Here is a 16533-nt window from a genome sequence, read left to right on the forward strand (position 1 = left end):
AACATATGAAACATATTCTATAAAGTTTATGAAAACTTACTTACAGTGTATTTATTACAAAGTAAGCTTTCAATGTTCTACGCATAATCATCAATATAGCATTTGTGAGACTACCTTCATGTACTTTTTCATGTACCAGCAAAAGTCCTGAAATTATAACCGGAATCTCCTTGAGTGGGAGCATGACACTTGTGTATAGACCTATACGGGACTGAATATCCCGCACCAAAGCTGCTTGCAACAGATAGGTCGGCAGACCTGTGGTGACAAATGTTGTAGCTTTTGCGACGCCTGAAGAACGTCGTCTTCAGGCCATCTTAAGTCATCTAGTATGGTTATAATAACTCACACTTTGATATTGAACAAAATGATTAGTGTATGAATAAGTAACACTTCACATAGTTTTATTTAATTATAAGACTATAATACAATATTTTACAAGTATAAATACAGATTACCATTTCAATATAGAGAAAACATACTTTTCATGGTTTTATGAGAACTAAACTATATTTACAAATTCATAGTACAGAAAGTATCATACATTTTTCTTACAAGATAACATAGCAGAAAATATAGGATTTTATGGGAAAAACATGTTTACTTTATCAATGAACAAGAAAACAGATTTCAGTTACAAACATACTTATGAACACACCAACTTAATTGTTGACACCTTTTCAAAATCTACTTGTATTCTCAGGGAAACCGTAATACAGATACAACCACAGCTTTTGTGAAGACGGAGATCTATAAACTTTTGTCTTTTAAACTTGTACTTTTGAGTTCATATACATTATGTTTTGAACACAGTTGTAAAACTTATAACTTTGTAAATACAATGGTTTTTGTTGTACTTTAATTACTATTGTCCATTGTTGTGATACTATATATGAAGTCCTCCATCCCCCGAATGTTTTCACCGTTATGGTTTGGGGGTGTGACAGATTGGTATTCGAGCATTGTTTATAGTGAACTAAGTATATCAACCTATAAAAGATATGCAAACTATAAACGCTATGGGGCTGAAGTGCTCTGACTACAAGTATAATTTGAAAAATTTAAGTATTTTATAAGAAGTATACTAACATACATTCAGGAAACTATGTCATAGTAAGAACAATACAAAAGTATTTGGATATTGGACACTACAGTTAAACCTAGACAGTTATGTAATCATATATGAGATCAATATAGCCTGATCAACTATATTTATTTGAGATATGACAAACATGTGTTTGGGAGTGATAGTGGTGTTGCAACAAGTCTAAAACTTACCTAAGTACCAGAAGAACTCTAGAATCCAACATAAAAGATAAAATACTATAGGAGTATTTTATGACACAAAAACAACAAGATACAAGAGAGTAATCCTTACTAGAAACAAACATGTGAAAACAAAAGACACATTATTGGTAGAGCTATAAATATTAAGTGTATATTATAGTTATATATAATTAAGGTTTTATAGACTTAGAATATGTGATCTAGCTTTATTTCCTGTTCCTGGTTTGGTTGTGGATTTAGAGCAGGATCATTTAATCGAAGGTTTATTATACCCAAGTTATATATAATTAGTATATACTTTGTAGTTATAGAAGTACCCAGTACAAGTCATGTTATACAACATACATTAACTGTTAAATATAAGTTTCTTATACGGAAACTTGAATATGTTTATTTGAACTTATCAAATCTATTATATGTCTCTTATCTCCCTATTCTCGCATACATAACATGGCTGGTTTTCATCTACAGGGAGATCCGTACTTTCCCACTCAAGGGAATGGGGGATGGCTCAATGCTAAACCAGATGATGATCCTGCAGACCCAATAGAAGAGGATTATCCTGAAGATTCTAATTCGGAATCAGGAGCCTATAACCCACCTCAAGTTACCCAAAATCCTAATCCTCGACAAAACATTCATGGTCCGACACCTCAGTGGGCTGTGAAAATAGATAGGTGGAGTCATGAGCAGGGTCAAAACCATCCTTATAATGGAGATCAAAGCTTTTACAATCTTGACGAAGGAGGCTCAGCAAACAGTGCCCTTCCTGTGTTAGTTCATCGGGTTGCGCGTAACGATGAACATGGAAGATCTGATATCGACAGAGTCGTACAAGTTAGTGCTACCACAAGAGTTAACACAGTCCGTCTTCACCACCTGATTAGAAACCATGAGACAACCACGAATATTACCAAAACCTTACGAACATAACTAGCAGCAAGTCGAACTGAAGCTAGAGAACTTTGAGAACGTCAAGTGATACTAGAAATGAGTATGTATGCCACAGAACGCCAATTGGCTAGATTCTTGGCTGAATCTAGTAGGAATCCGAACCGTACTCCTCGCAAGTAGAACATACTGTTGGATATAGTGTCTAAGTCCATAACTTTATTTGGTATGTACTTGACCCGACCCGGCATGGTCCATTTGGGTTGCATGGCATTGCAATACTTAGAGAGACTAGATGAGAGAATAAGGCACTTATGATTATTAATATATTATAAGTTCTAATATATTAATAATAGTATTATTTAATTAGTATTGATCAAGTATTAATCTAGTATTAATTTTGTGATCAAAGTGAGACTAATTAAATATATAGGGTTGATTATGACAATCATCAATTCTTTTATGGTGGATTAATGATCCATGGTTTATGGGTTTGGTTATAACCATATGGAGCTCCATGGATAGTCCATGGGAGTTACAAACCCATGGGTCATGAGAAATCAAGAGTCATGACAATTAAGGGCATTCATGTGTAAACCCTAATTGTGACAACACTATAAAAGGAACCCTATGGCTAGCAAAATCGTGACCTAGTGTTTCTAGTGAGGGCATAACCGATTTTCAAGTGTAAGAAGTATTCTCTCAAGTTATTCCAAGTCTTGTGGTCTTGTGTGAAGCATTTGAGGCACAACATTTGGGGTGCTAGGTTCACAAAGTCTTGAAGGAATCCAAGCAACAACAAGGTATGTATTTCTACTAGTTTTATGTTCTATGTAATCCCCATGCCATGCTAGTTAGGAAATAACCTTGAAAAGAAATTTGCATGTATATAGAGAAAACATAGATTCAAGGTTATTAGGGTTGCATGTACACTTAGGAAGTGTTAGAATGCTCAAAACTCATCAGTGGTATCAGAGCCTAGGATTGTTTTCTGTATACTTGATGCAAAACTGCTTAAAAATCGAAAATTCTGCACTCTGACGACTGGACTCGCCGAGTCCGTGGGGAGGACTCGCCGAGTCCATGAACAAATTCATCCTACTCGACGAGTAGAATAATGCACTCGACGAGTAGGAGCGTGCTGGGCAGTTTTTTCGAGTTTTGTTGCTGGAAATGGATTAAGATCATTATCCCAATCTGTTTTGGACTTGTAAAATCTGTTTTTCAAAATGATAATGATTATGTTAACCCATTTTACATGACTTTTATCAATTTTCAAGTATTGTATATGTTTATATGATTTTCTTGAAATTGCTTGACATGAATTTGTGTTCATATGAGTTTAGAAGATCATAGGAATTATGTGTAACCTCCATGTGTGTTTAATTCATGATCTTAATGGCTATGATGGTGTCCATAACTTGTCCTCAAGTTATGGATAACCAAAAGTCACTTCTTTTAATTATGATTAAAGAACTAAAGAGGTTTCATAAAATGATGAGTCTTCATTTTTATGAACCATTAAAACTCATAAGTTACAAATTGAAGAGACTTGGAATAGTTTCAAATCTTGCCCTCAAGTTTTGGAATTTGAAAAGTCTTACACTTTAATACTTTAATTCCAAATTAAACCTTAGATTTTTAAAAAAGTTTAAAAATCAACACTTATACTATTATTATAATTTTATTATATAGATATGTATAAGAATATGTCATTCTTACCGTTAGTAGGCCTCATTCACGAAGCCGGTCTATAAGGGGGGTATAAGGTTGTTGCCTATAAAATGGTGACTTAATGGGTGTCCACTCTCACCCACCGCTTCCTTGATTGGTGGAGGGTCGTTAGCCGAACGGGTAGGATACGACTTTAAATACTCGTTAAAAGTATAATGAATTATAAAGTAACTATACATTATAAATTCTCAATCTTAGTTACTTTAGGAAAATGTGAGATTGGTGCTAGCCCATAAAATTACACTTTGTACCTTACCAAGTCGTTAGTGGAGCGTGTGTGGTTAACCGGCACACTAACATGGACTAGTAAGAGTGGCAAAGGGTAACTTGACTTTATTATACATCGGTGGAGCGTGTGTGGTTAACCGGCACATCGATTAGGTAATATTGTTGAGGGTACCAAGTCAATTTGTATGGTTATTCACACCTTGTTTGTGATCCTCGGCATCCCAGTCACAAACTTGAGAGGGCACAATCAAGATTCGAACATGCCATTGAAAAGTTCAATGTATCTCAAAAGATCTAGGAGTTTCAAAACCAATAAAACCTATTAATAAAATATTTCGTTCTTATGGTGGAAATTGGTAAATCGTCATTTACCTACCTTCAAATATTTTATAGTATGGATTACGGCATCCCTCTTCCAACTATAAATATTTTGTTGGATCCTAGCCTTAATATTTCATGTGGGTGAATTATTAAGGATTCCTAATCTAATGAAACTTGTCTCTCTTTCCTTTCAGATGTCTTCCAACAATGTTTCTGGCTCAAACCCAACAGGCTCCTTTTCCCTTATGAACTTGTGTGGTAAGGTCATCTTTGATGGATCCAATTTCAATGAGTGGATCAGAAACATCAGAATGATTACCCGCTATGAGGACAAAGAATATGTCCTAGATAGGGAGCTTAAGGTTGTGAATGAAGCCACTGCTACTCCTGAAGAGTTTGCGGAGTTTGTTGCACATGAAAAGGATGCTACTAAAGTAGCATGCATGATGATGGCCACCATGACTCCTGAACTTCAAAAATCCTATGAAGATTTCTACCCCTATGAGATGCACCTGGATCTGATGGAAAGGTACCATCAGAGCGCGCGTCAGGAGAGGTATGAAATCATCTCCTCCATGATAACCGCAAGGATGAAGGATGGTGAACCCATCACCGGTCACTTGCAGAAGATGCAAAGGTTCGTTGACCGGTTGCTGAAGCTAAATGTTGACTTTCCTGAGGAAATGGCGATTGACATCATTCTCCATTCCTTACCTCCAAGTTATGATCAGTTTCGTATGACTTATCATATGAACAAGGAGGAAGTCACACTTAGCAAACTTCAAGGACTCTTAAGGACAGCTGAAAATGGCCTGATGGGTAAAGCGGTTGCTACTTCTACTCCTTCAACAGCCCCTGTTCTGGCTATTGGGCAGGGAAAGGGTAAGAAGATGAAAAGCCCTTCGAAGGGTACCAAGGGTAAGACTCTTGATGGTTCCTCTTCAAATGGGACAAATAAAGGCCCCATTACTCCTTCTTCAAACCCAAAGGAAGCACAGTGCTTCTATTGCCAGGATAAGGGACACTTCAAGCGAAGCTGCCCTAAATATCTGCAAGATGTAAAGGATGGGAAGGTTAAACCCACCCATGCAGGTATTTACACAATATTGTCTAATAACTCATCTAATGCTAATTCTTGGGTGCTTGATACAGGTTGTGGTATTCACATTTGTACTGATTTGCAGGCACTAAGAAGAAGTGAGCAAGTGGAGCACGGGAAGATAAACTTAGTCATGGGCAACAGGAAAGCATCACCTGTTACCAAGATAGGAGTTTATTCTTTATTGCTTAATAATGGGTTAATGTTAGATTTGAATAAGTGTTGTTACTCGCCCGAAATGGCGAGAAATATTATTTCTTTTCATGGCTTGTACAAACAAGGTTTTTCATTTTCATTTGATAATAAAAACGGTGCTATTAATGTTTATTACAATGATGTATTTTACTTTAAAGCATTACCTTGTGATGGTGTATATGAAGCCGTGAATGTTGTAGACAATCTAGGAAATAATGTGTTGTATATTGGTTCTTCAGATAGCTTGGATAAAGCATCCTTGTGGCATTGTCGTCTTGGACATGTTAACAAGAAGCGCATAGGCCAACTCCAAAAGGCTGGAGTCTTGGAATCATTTGACCTCAAGTCAGATGATAGTTGCGAGTCTTGTTTACTTGGAAAAATGACAAAGTCACCCTTCACAGGTACTTGTGATAGGGGTGAAGGTTTGTTGGACCTTGTACACACGGATGTGTGTGGGCCCTTCAGAGTTGCTACAAGGGATGCTAATCGCTATTATGTGACTTTTACTGATGATTACAGTAGATATGGATGTATTTACTTAATCAAGCATAAGTCAGAAACCTTTGAAAAGTTCAAAGAGTTTAAGCAGGAAGTGGAGAATCAATTGGGCAGGAACATCAAGATGCTCCGATCCGATCGGGGAGGAGAGTATCTTAGCATTGAGTTCCTTGACTATCTTAAGGAATGTGGGATTGTCTCATAATTGACACCTCCCAGAACACCACAGTTGAATGGTGTAGCTGAGAGGCGCAATCAAACCTTGCTGGATATGGTTCGTTCCATGATGAGTCGAGCTTTGTTACCAATCTCTTTCTGGGGGTATGCCTTAGAGACTGCCGCCCATATCCTTAATCTAGTCCCTACTAAAAAGGTTGCCAAAACACCTCACGAGATGTGGACTGGGAAAGTTCCCAATTTGGACCACATCAAGTTTTGGGGTTGTAAAGCTTTCGTGAGGCATGAGACTCATGATAAGCTTGAACCTCGAAGTGAGAGGTGTATTTTCATCGGCTACCCACAGAGATCCTTTGGTTACCTCTTCTACAGACCCAGTGATAATGTGGTCTTTGTAGCAAGAAGAGGAGTCTTTCGTGAGAGAGAATTCATAAGCCAAGGGGACAGTGGGAGGCAAATTGACCTTGAAGAGCTTCAAAAGTCAAGTGGTGAAGGAACCTCAAATGCTATCGACCAACCTGAGGAGGAAACTCCTGTTGATCCGATAGATGAGTCTGTACCTCTAAGACGTTCCACTAGGGTGAGGAACACACCTGATTTTTATTATGGTTATCACATCACCACTGAAGGTGATACATTTATTAGTGATAGTACACTAATAGATTTGGATGAACCTAATAATTACAGGGAAGCCATGGCAGGCCCTGAGTCTGCTAAATGGAAGGAGGCTATGGACAGCGAGATTCAGTCCATGTATGACAATCAAGTTTGGAACTTGGTTGACAATGTACCGGGTCGTAAGACAGTTGGGTGCAAATGGATCTTCAACAAGAAGACCGACATGGATGGGAAGGTACATACTTACAAAGCGTGACTGGTTGCGAAGGGCTTTACTCAAACTCTGGGAGTTGACTATGATGAGACCTTCTCACCAGTAGCTAAGATTAAGTCTATTAGAGTATTGTTAGCCATAGCTGCATTTCATGATTATGAAATATGGCAAATGGATGTCAAAAGCGCTTTCCTTAATGGAAAGTTGGCTGAGGATGTATACATGGCTCAACCAGAGGGTTTTGTCGATACAAGATACCCTAATAGAGTGTGTAAGCTTGATAAATCCATTTATGGATTGAAACAAGCATCTCGCAGATGGAATCTTTGCTTTGAAGAGAAAGTCAAAGAGTTTGGCTTTTCTAGGAGTAAGGATGAGTCTTGTGTGTATGTCAGGGCTAGTGGGAGCATAGTTAGCTTCTTGGTATTGTATGTGGATGACATACTTCTCATAGGAAACGACGTCCCAACCTTGCAGGAGGTTAAGTCCTGGCTTGGGAAGTGTTTCGCTATGAAGGACCTTGGGGAAGCTGCCTATATCCTAGGGATAAGGATATTAAGAGATATGAGTAAGAGACTAATTGGACTTAGTCAAAGTACTTACTTGGATAAGGTGCTGAAGAGGTTCAGCATGCAAGAATCCAAGAAAGGGGAATTACCCGTCCAGAGTAATGCCAAGCTGAGTAAGACTCAGAGTCCGAGTACAGAGGCTGAGATAGCTGAGATGAGTCATATACCATATGCTTCCGTTGTGGGCTCGATCATGTATGCTATGACTTGTACTCGCCCTGATGTGGCCTTTGCTTTGAGCATGGTCAGTAGATATCAAGGGAACCCTGGCAAGGCACACTGGACAGCGGTAAAGAACATTCTCAAGTATCTGTGGAGGACTAAGGATTGGGTCCTTACCTTCGGAGGCAGTGATGACTTGAGAGTGGAAGGATATAGCGATGCTAGCTTCCAGACTGATACGGATAATTTTCGCTCTCAGTCAGGCTGGGTCTTTATCCTAAATTGAGGGGCAATTACTTGGAAAAGTTCCAGGCAGGAGACAGTAGCTGATTCTACTTGTGAATCAGAGTACATAGCAGCAAGTGAAGCAGCTAAGGAGGCGATATGGCTAAAGAACTTCATCGGAGACCTTGGAGTTGTACCAGCTATAAAGGAGCCAATGGAAATTTTCTGTGACAGTGAAAGTGCGGTTGCTTTGGCTAAGGAACCGAGAGATCACGGGAGATCTAGGCACATTGACAGAAAATACCATTTCATCAGACATCGAATAGAAGAAGGACTCCTCGTGGCTAAGAGGGTATCATCAGATGAGAACTCGGCAGATCCCCTCACGAAGGGACTGAGCAGGGTTAAGCATTCACAGCATGCGAGGCACATTGGGCTGAAGGATGATATTAGTTTCAATAATTAGATTCCTGAAACTTGTAAAATGTAATTGACATTTGATGATAAATAAAAGTTGTTATTTATTTATGAGTAAGGTGTTACTATCTTGTGCTGATTGTTTACTATGTTTCAATGTTGCATGTTTTTACTTCCAGAATAATTACGTTATTATTCAAACCATCCACAGTCAGTCAAACTTTGGAAGTAAGTATTGATTTAAGACTGTCATGAATTTGGCTTGTATGATTTTTCTAAAAGTGCTTTGGACAATGCAATGGTTGCTACAACATTCATGAGTACTCATAAGGGCTGAGTATTGGATCCAACCACGCTCACTTGCATCACTTCATGGAATTTATCTCGAGTGATCGTGAGACGGTAATATCATATAAATCTTCAAACCTAGAGATATGAGTTGTTGACTATGAGTTGGTTATTCACTGATTGCACGAAAACGCATTGGTAACTCGATGTCATAAAACGTGCCTTTGTGAATAATTCAACAAGTAGTTAGTACAAGCATATCAGTCGAAGTTTATCTGTTCCTTCTAGAAATAGAAGCGATATCTGGGCCCTTCGATGATTTGGTTTTGACCTATGTATCGGGCCCGGTCAGAACCTAATTGATGTGTTCAATTTAGTTCTATGTCGAAACAAATCAGAGATCGAGAAACAAATGCTGGACAATAAGTAAGACCATGTTCCATGTGTTTGTCCGGCTGATATCATGAGAACAGAGGATTATATGATCACTTATCTTAAATGGCGTATCATCATCATCTCAGTTCCGAGAGACTTTGAAAGAGCTACGATTGCTAGTCGGATTTTGAAGTCATATTTGCAAATATAGTTATTAGACTTATCCAAGTGGGAGACTGTTGGATATAGTGTCTAAGTCCATAACTTTATTTGGTATGTACTTGACCCGACCCGGCATGGTCTATTTGGGTTGCATGGCATTGCAATACTTGGATAGACTAGATGAGAGAATAAGGCACTTATGATTATTAATATATTATAAGTTCTAATATATTAATAATAGTATTATTTAATTAGTATTGATCAAGTATTAATCTAGTATTAATTTTGTGATCAAAGAATATGTATTAATATATTAATAATAGTATTATTTAATTAGTATTGATCAAGTATTAATCTAGTATTAATATATTAATAATAGTATTATTTAATTAGTATTGATCAATTAAGTTGGTATATTGTAGACCTACTACAAGGTCAAATTTTCCGAATTCCATGTATCTGATATACCAATATATGACAAGCATCTTATTTCCTTTGAAAAATCACTACCAAATTTCACATTGTTATTTTACAAGTTGTTCCTTGTACTGGACTACTATGTAAATTTATTCTGAATACCTGTAGAACTAATGTAAGTAGTTCAAAGACATTTGATTTTATTATCACTATTGATGTGTTACTACCCTTCCGTTTCTATATCTTGATGCTAAAGATGCCTCCCAAAAAGTCAAACAGAAAGAATCCAAGACATGTCAATGAAGCACCGACACCGCGTCCACCACAACCACCTCCTCCACAATTTGACGCTACTGTCTTTCATGCAGTAGTGGCTGCTGCTGTGACTGCTGCCATGGCATTAATCAACTCCAGGGGTAATGGTGGAGCAGGCAGTGGTAATCTAACTTCCGGTCATGGCGAAGGTCTTGGAAACCCTCGTGAGTGTTCCTATAAAGACTTTACTAACGCATAGCCCATAACTTTTGATGGCACCGGAGGTTTTATTACTCTGACGCGCTGGTTCGAGAAAATAGAATCAGTGTTTGAAATCTGTGCATGCCCTGAAGCAAGAAAGGTTAAGTTTGCAGCATGTACCTTCCTGGACAGAGCCTTTTCCTGGTGGAATGGCTATGTCAAATCCTTAACCCTTCCCATCGCCAATGCCATGGGCTGGGATGATCTAAAAATCCTGATGCTAGCAGAATATTGTTCTCGTGGCGAAATTCAAAAGCTAAAGGAAGAACTTTGGAGTCTGACGATGAAAGACTCCGATATAATTGCATATATTAACAGGTTCACTGATCTGGTTATTCTGTGTCCAGGGATGGTTCCCACCGAGAGCAAGAAAGTTGAGAGGTATATCTGGGGACTCTCTCCTCAGATACAAGGAAATGTTATAGCTGCTAACCCTCTCACTTTTAACAGTGTCAAGCGTTTGGCACAGACACTAATAGACCACGGGGTTCGTCATGGCTCTATGGTACCTATCCCGGAGAAACCCAAGGAAAGGAACAATAAGAAGAAATTCTGGAACAAGGGATAAGGGAAATTGTCTCAAGAGCCCTCGAAAAAGCAACAAACAGTGGCAGCACACGCTGTTATTGTTCCTGCTGCTGTTCCAACTCCTGTTCCTACCACTTTGTCTACCACTCCAGCAACCCCAAGTAGATATGTTGGATCTTTACCAAAGTGCAATAAATGCAATTTCCATCATACTGGAGCTTGCAGAGAAATGTACTGCAAGAATTGTAACAGAAAGAGGCATACTGCCCGTTTCTATAAGACACCAGCGCAGCCTATTTCTCAAGTCCCTGCTGCAGGAGTGAGCCAAGCATGCTATGAATGTGGAGAAGTAGGGAATTTCAAGAAAAATAGTCCTAAGTTAAAGAACGCTGGTGGTACTGGAAGAGTCTTGGTGATTGGTTATGAAGAAGCAGTAGCGGATCCTAATGTGGTGACCGGTACGTTCCTTCTTAACGACTCTTACGCATGCATTTTTTTCGATATCGGTGTAGAGAAAAGTTTCATAAGCCATAAGTTCAAACATATTTTAAAACAAAATCCCAAAGCACCAAAAGATACATTCACCGTTGAGATGGCCAACGGAAAAACCGAAAGTACCAATGACATTTACATAGGATGCACACTTACTCTAAATAACCATTCATTCCAAATTGACCTTATGTTGGTCTCAATTAAAAGTTTTGACAACATAATTGGCATGGATTGGTTAAGTCTTCACCGTGCTGATATCCTATTTTTCGAGAAAGCCATCCGTCTTAATCTGCCAAGTAACGAATCTCTCGTTATCTATGGCGAAAAATCTAGTGCGAATCTTCAAATCATTTCTTGCGTCAAGGCTCAGAAATATCTTCGCAAAGATTACTGCGCCATCTTAGCTCATGTTGTTGATAAGACACAAGAAGTGAAAAGCATCAAGGATATCCCTGAAGTCTGTGATTTCCCTGATGTATTCCCTAAAGATATTTCAGGAGTACCTCCTGAACGCCAAGTCGAATTTTGAATCGACTTGATTTCCGGCGCTACCCCTGTAGCTAAAGCCCCATGTCGTCTTGCACCTTCAGAAATGCAAGAACTGTCCAGCTAGTTGAATGAATTACTCAGCAAAGGCTTCATTAGACCGAGTTTCTCACCCTGGGGAGCGTCAGTCTTATTCGTGAAAAAGAAGGACGGATCATTTCGTATGTGCATAGACTACCGGGAATTAAACAAACTTACCATTAAAAATCGATACCCTTTGCCACGAATAGATGACCTCTTTGATCAACTCCAAGGAGCTAGTTTCTTCTCCAAGATTCACCTGAGATCAGGATACCATCAGTTACAACTCCAGGAGGCCGACATTCCGAAGACTGCTTTCAGAACTTGCTACGGTCACTACGAATTCGTAGTGATGCCCTTTGGTCTAACGAATGCACCCGCAGTATTCATGGACCTTGTGAATCGAGTGTGTCGACCTTACTTAGACAAATTCGTTATAGTCTTCATTGACGATATATTAGTCTATTCTGAGAGTAAGGAAGAACACCGCCAACACTTGCGACAAGTATTGGAAACTTTGAGGGCAGAGAAATTGTATGCGAATTAATCTAAATGTGAATTCTGGATTCGAAAGGTGGAGTGACTAGGTCATATAGTCAGCAAGGATGGGATACATGTTGATCCCTCCAAGATCAAGGCTATCGAAAGTTGGGCGACCCCTTGAACCCCAACAAAAATTCGACAGTTTTTAGGTCTCACTGGCTACTACAGGAGATTCATTCTGAACTTCTCAAATATTGCGAAGCCACTCACCACCTTGACTCAAAAAGGTGTTTCATTCGAATGGGAGGAGATACAAGAAACTGCTTTCCAGACCTTAAAACAAGCCCTCTGCAGTGCAACGATCTTGTCCCTCCCAGAAGGGACGGAAGATTTTGTAGTCTACTGCGACGCATCAAATCAAGGGCTAGGTTGTGTTCTTATGCAACGAGGAAAGGTTATATCTTATGCCTCGAGACAGCTTAAGAACCATGAAGTAAACTATACCACCCAAGATCTTGAACTGGGAGCAGTGGGTTTTGCCTTGAAGATCTGGAGGCATTACCTGTATGGTACAAAATATACAGTCTTTACTGATCATAAAAGCCTTCAGCACATCTTTGATCAGAATGAACTCAACATGAGGCAGCGACGATGGGTAGAACTACTAAATGATTATGAATGTGAGATTCGTTATCACCCCGACAAGGCCAATGTGGTAGCAGATGCCCTTAGTCGCAAAGAGTACTCGGGCCGCCGAGTAAAGTCTCTAACTATGACTATCCATTCCCACTTATCCGCACAAATCAAGGAGACACAGTTGGAAGCCTTGAAACCTGAGAACATGACCGGTGAAGCCTTGAGGAAAATGGAAAAGAATTTGGAAATCAAGGGTGATGGAGTTCGTTATTTCATGAATCGAATCTGGACACCGAAGTTCGGTGGCTATAGAGATGTTGTCATGAATGAAGCCCATAAAACTCGATACTCTATTCACCCGGGTTCAGACAAGATGTATATGGACCTAAAGAAGCTCTATCGGTGGCCAAACATGAAAGCCGAAATAGCTACTTTTGTGGGCAAGTGTCTAACTTGCGTCAAGGTTAAAGTAGAAAATCAAAAGCCCTCAGCTTTACTTCAACAGCCAGAAATACCTGAGTGGAAGTGGGAACGAATTACAATGGATTTCATAACCAAGTTACCCAGAACAACGGGTGGTCATGATACCATTTAGGTTATTGTCGATAGATTAACCAAATCCGCCCACTTCCTGCCAATAAAAGAAACAGATAAAATGGAGAAATTAACAAGGACGTACATAAAAGAAATAGTACGGTTGCATGGTGTGCCAATATCTGTTATCTCTGACTGAGATAGTAGATTTACCTCGCAGTTTTGGCAATCGTTGCAAAAATCCTTGGGAACAAATGTTGACATGAGTACAGCGTATGTGCAACCCGAACCTCTTTCCATTTCCGTTATCCGAATTCCGTTAATAAAATTTGAATTTTATTAAGTTCTTGTCAAACTTCTTGGTTTAGACAATCATCTAGTTTTATATAATTAAATTTTATATGAGTCGGGTCCAAAACTTCACGAGATTTTGAGTTATTTCCTCGATCAGAACATCAGTTTTCGACGAGTTTACGGCCGTAAACCCGTGTACGGCCGTACACTCGTTTACGGCCAGCGTCGGGTGGACCCCACCACCGACCACGAAAACCCCTATAAATACGAGACCCCACCCCTCATTTACACTTTTCTGCCCAACACTCACTCCTTCTCTCTCTACCTCTTGACCGTACACCCCAAAAACACCCCTATTCTTCCGGAAAACATCGAAAATCACCATTTGGGAGTCATTTCGGAGCATCTAGAACACGTTTTTCGTCGAATGCAGCATCCTCGTTCTTGAGTGTACGGCCGTACACCCTTCAAATCTGGAAATCTTCATTGACTGTACACCAGTTTACGGCTGTACACGCTTCAAACCTTCAAAGGTCGTAAACCCTTCAAGAGGCGGTTCACGGCCGTACACCAGTTCACGGCCGTAAACTCCCTTCACGGCCGTAAACCCCTTTCACGGCCGTACACACTTCCTAAGTGGTGCAATAGACTGAAAACCCACTTTCCTCGATTAAATCAAGTCCCGATAACATTCCTTAACCGAAAGCAAGTGTTTTTCTAACACTTTATCTAACGAAATCGCTAATTTAGATACATATATGTATTTAATTATTATTAGGATTCCATTAAGTGCCACACTTCAACTCGAGGGTCTTCATTTCAGTCTGTTGAATCGATGCTTGTACACAACTAACAGTGAGTTCATACCCTTACGCTTTTACGATTTTTTATGTTTTCAGGGGGGGGGGGGAATACAAGCCAAACAGAAATAATTTTAACAAATTTAAACTTATGCAATTGATACAGTCAAACGATTTTCATATTTTATAAAATATTTAGATATTTTATCCCTTTTGTATTATGTTGAGCATAAGGGACATTTTTATCTTGGAAACCTAATTGCATAATTTTCATAACAATTCACAAACCAAGTACATAACATTTCAACCAAACTATAATGGGTATAGTTTGGGGAATTCAATACACAGCTTTTATCGATTCAGATTACATACATGGGTAAACATATCAACTACAAGAGTAGAACATTTAATAATTATTTAAGTATAATTATTACTTTATACAGTATACAACGGATTCAAATACAAGAGAACACTACAGAATTACACGTAAACTAGATTATACATAATTGTGAGACTCTACTTCAAATTTGTACCCTTAGGTGTACTGAATTAAATCCTATCATTGTAACACCGGATTCCTGGTACGATTTTATTTAAGTATTTTCTTTAATTTTTGCCATGAACTCGGCGAGTCTGCGTCCCGACTCGCCGAGTAGCAGCGAGGTGGACACGGGATTTAAGATGGGAACTCGGCGAGTCGACATATGGACTCGGCGAGTCCACCTGTCTGGATGAAACTCTATTTTCAGACATTGCACCCTATTTTACCCATTCTAAAACACCCATTTCGTCCCATTTTCCTCCCAGAGAGCAGTAGAGAACAACCCTAGCTCCTTTAGTGTTCTTGAGTGATTTTGATCTTCCAAAGAAGGTTTTGGAGCTTAGAAGAAGAAGGAGGAAGTTGGAGTGTTCCAGAAGTGAAGGTAGATCTGAAATCTACTCTGGGGAAGGCATCAAATCACGTAATAAAACCCTCACTTTGCTCATTAGCTCTTAGGTTCCTTTTTGTCCCCAATGGTTGATCTTCAAGCCTTAAAACCCCCATATTTCATGTGTATATGTGATAACCAGACCCTAGGAACTGAGACCCATGAGTTGGATCAGTTGCATGTCTCAGATTTGGCCAGATTGGGTGAAGAGTCGAAGGGAACTCGGCGAGTGCCAAAGTGCACTCGGCGAGTTCCATGAAGATGGCCTTAGACTCGACGAGTTGGATGAACAACTCGGCGAGTCCTATGAAGATTGCCTGGTACTCGGCGAGTCGTTCTTCAAACTCGGCGAGTCCCTTGAATATAGCCTTGAACTCGGCGAGTGTTCTTCAAACTCGGCGAGTCATATGAACTGTCACTAGGATAAGAAGGGTTTAAGTGTAGGAGGTCCAACCCTTCGTAGTCGCACGTGGAATTAGCAATTTAACGTGTAGCTATAGTCCTAGAATCTCCAAATCTCCAAGGTTGATGTTCTGATGGAAGATTGGAGCGAATTGTGAGATCTGTTCGTCGGACACGGCGAGTCCCCCCCCCCCCCCCCCGCCCCTTGGACTCCGCGAGTCCAGTCGTGGGTTTGTTAGTTGTCCCCGTTTAGCGAGTCAGGCTGACTCAGCGAGTGGGAACAGGGACCCGATGAGTTAGAGTTGGGCTAGACGTAGAAGGACTCGGCGAGTCGCTATATGGACTCGGCGAGTCCAGTCAATCAGAGAGTTGACTTTGACCAAGAAGTTGACTTTGACCAGTCATTTGACCTAAGGGGTATTTATGAGTACCTAATCCATGATTACAGATTTATAGCCGAAGGGTTACCGGT

The sequence above is a fragment of the Lactuca virosa genome, chromosome 3 (genome assembly GCF_052849685.1).
Source record: "Lactuca virosa cultivar CGN04683 chromosome 3, Lactuca_virosa_CGN04683_v6, whole genome shotgun sequence".
Taxonomy (NCBI): Eukaryota; Viridiplantae; Streptophyta; class Magnoliopsida; order Asterales; family Asteraceae; genus Lactuca; species Lactuca virosa.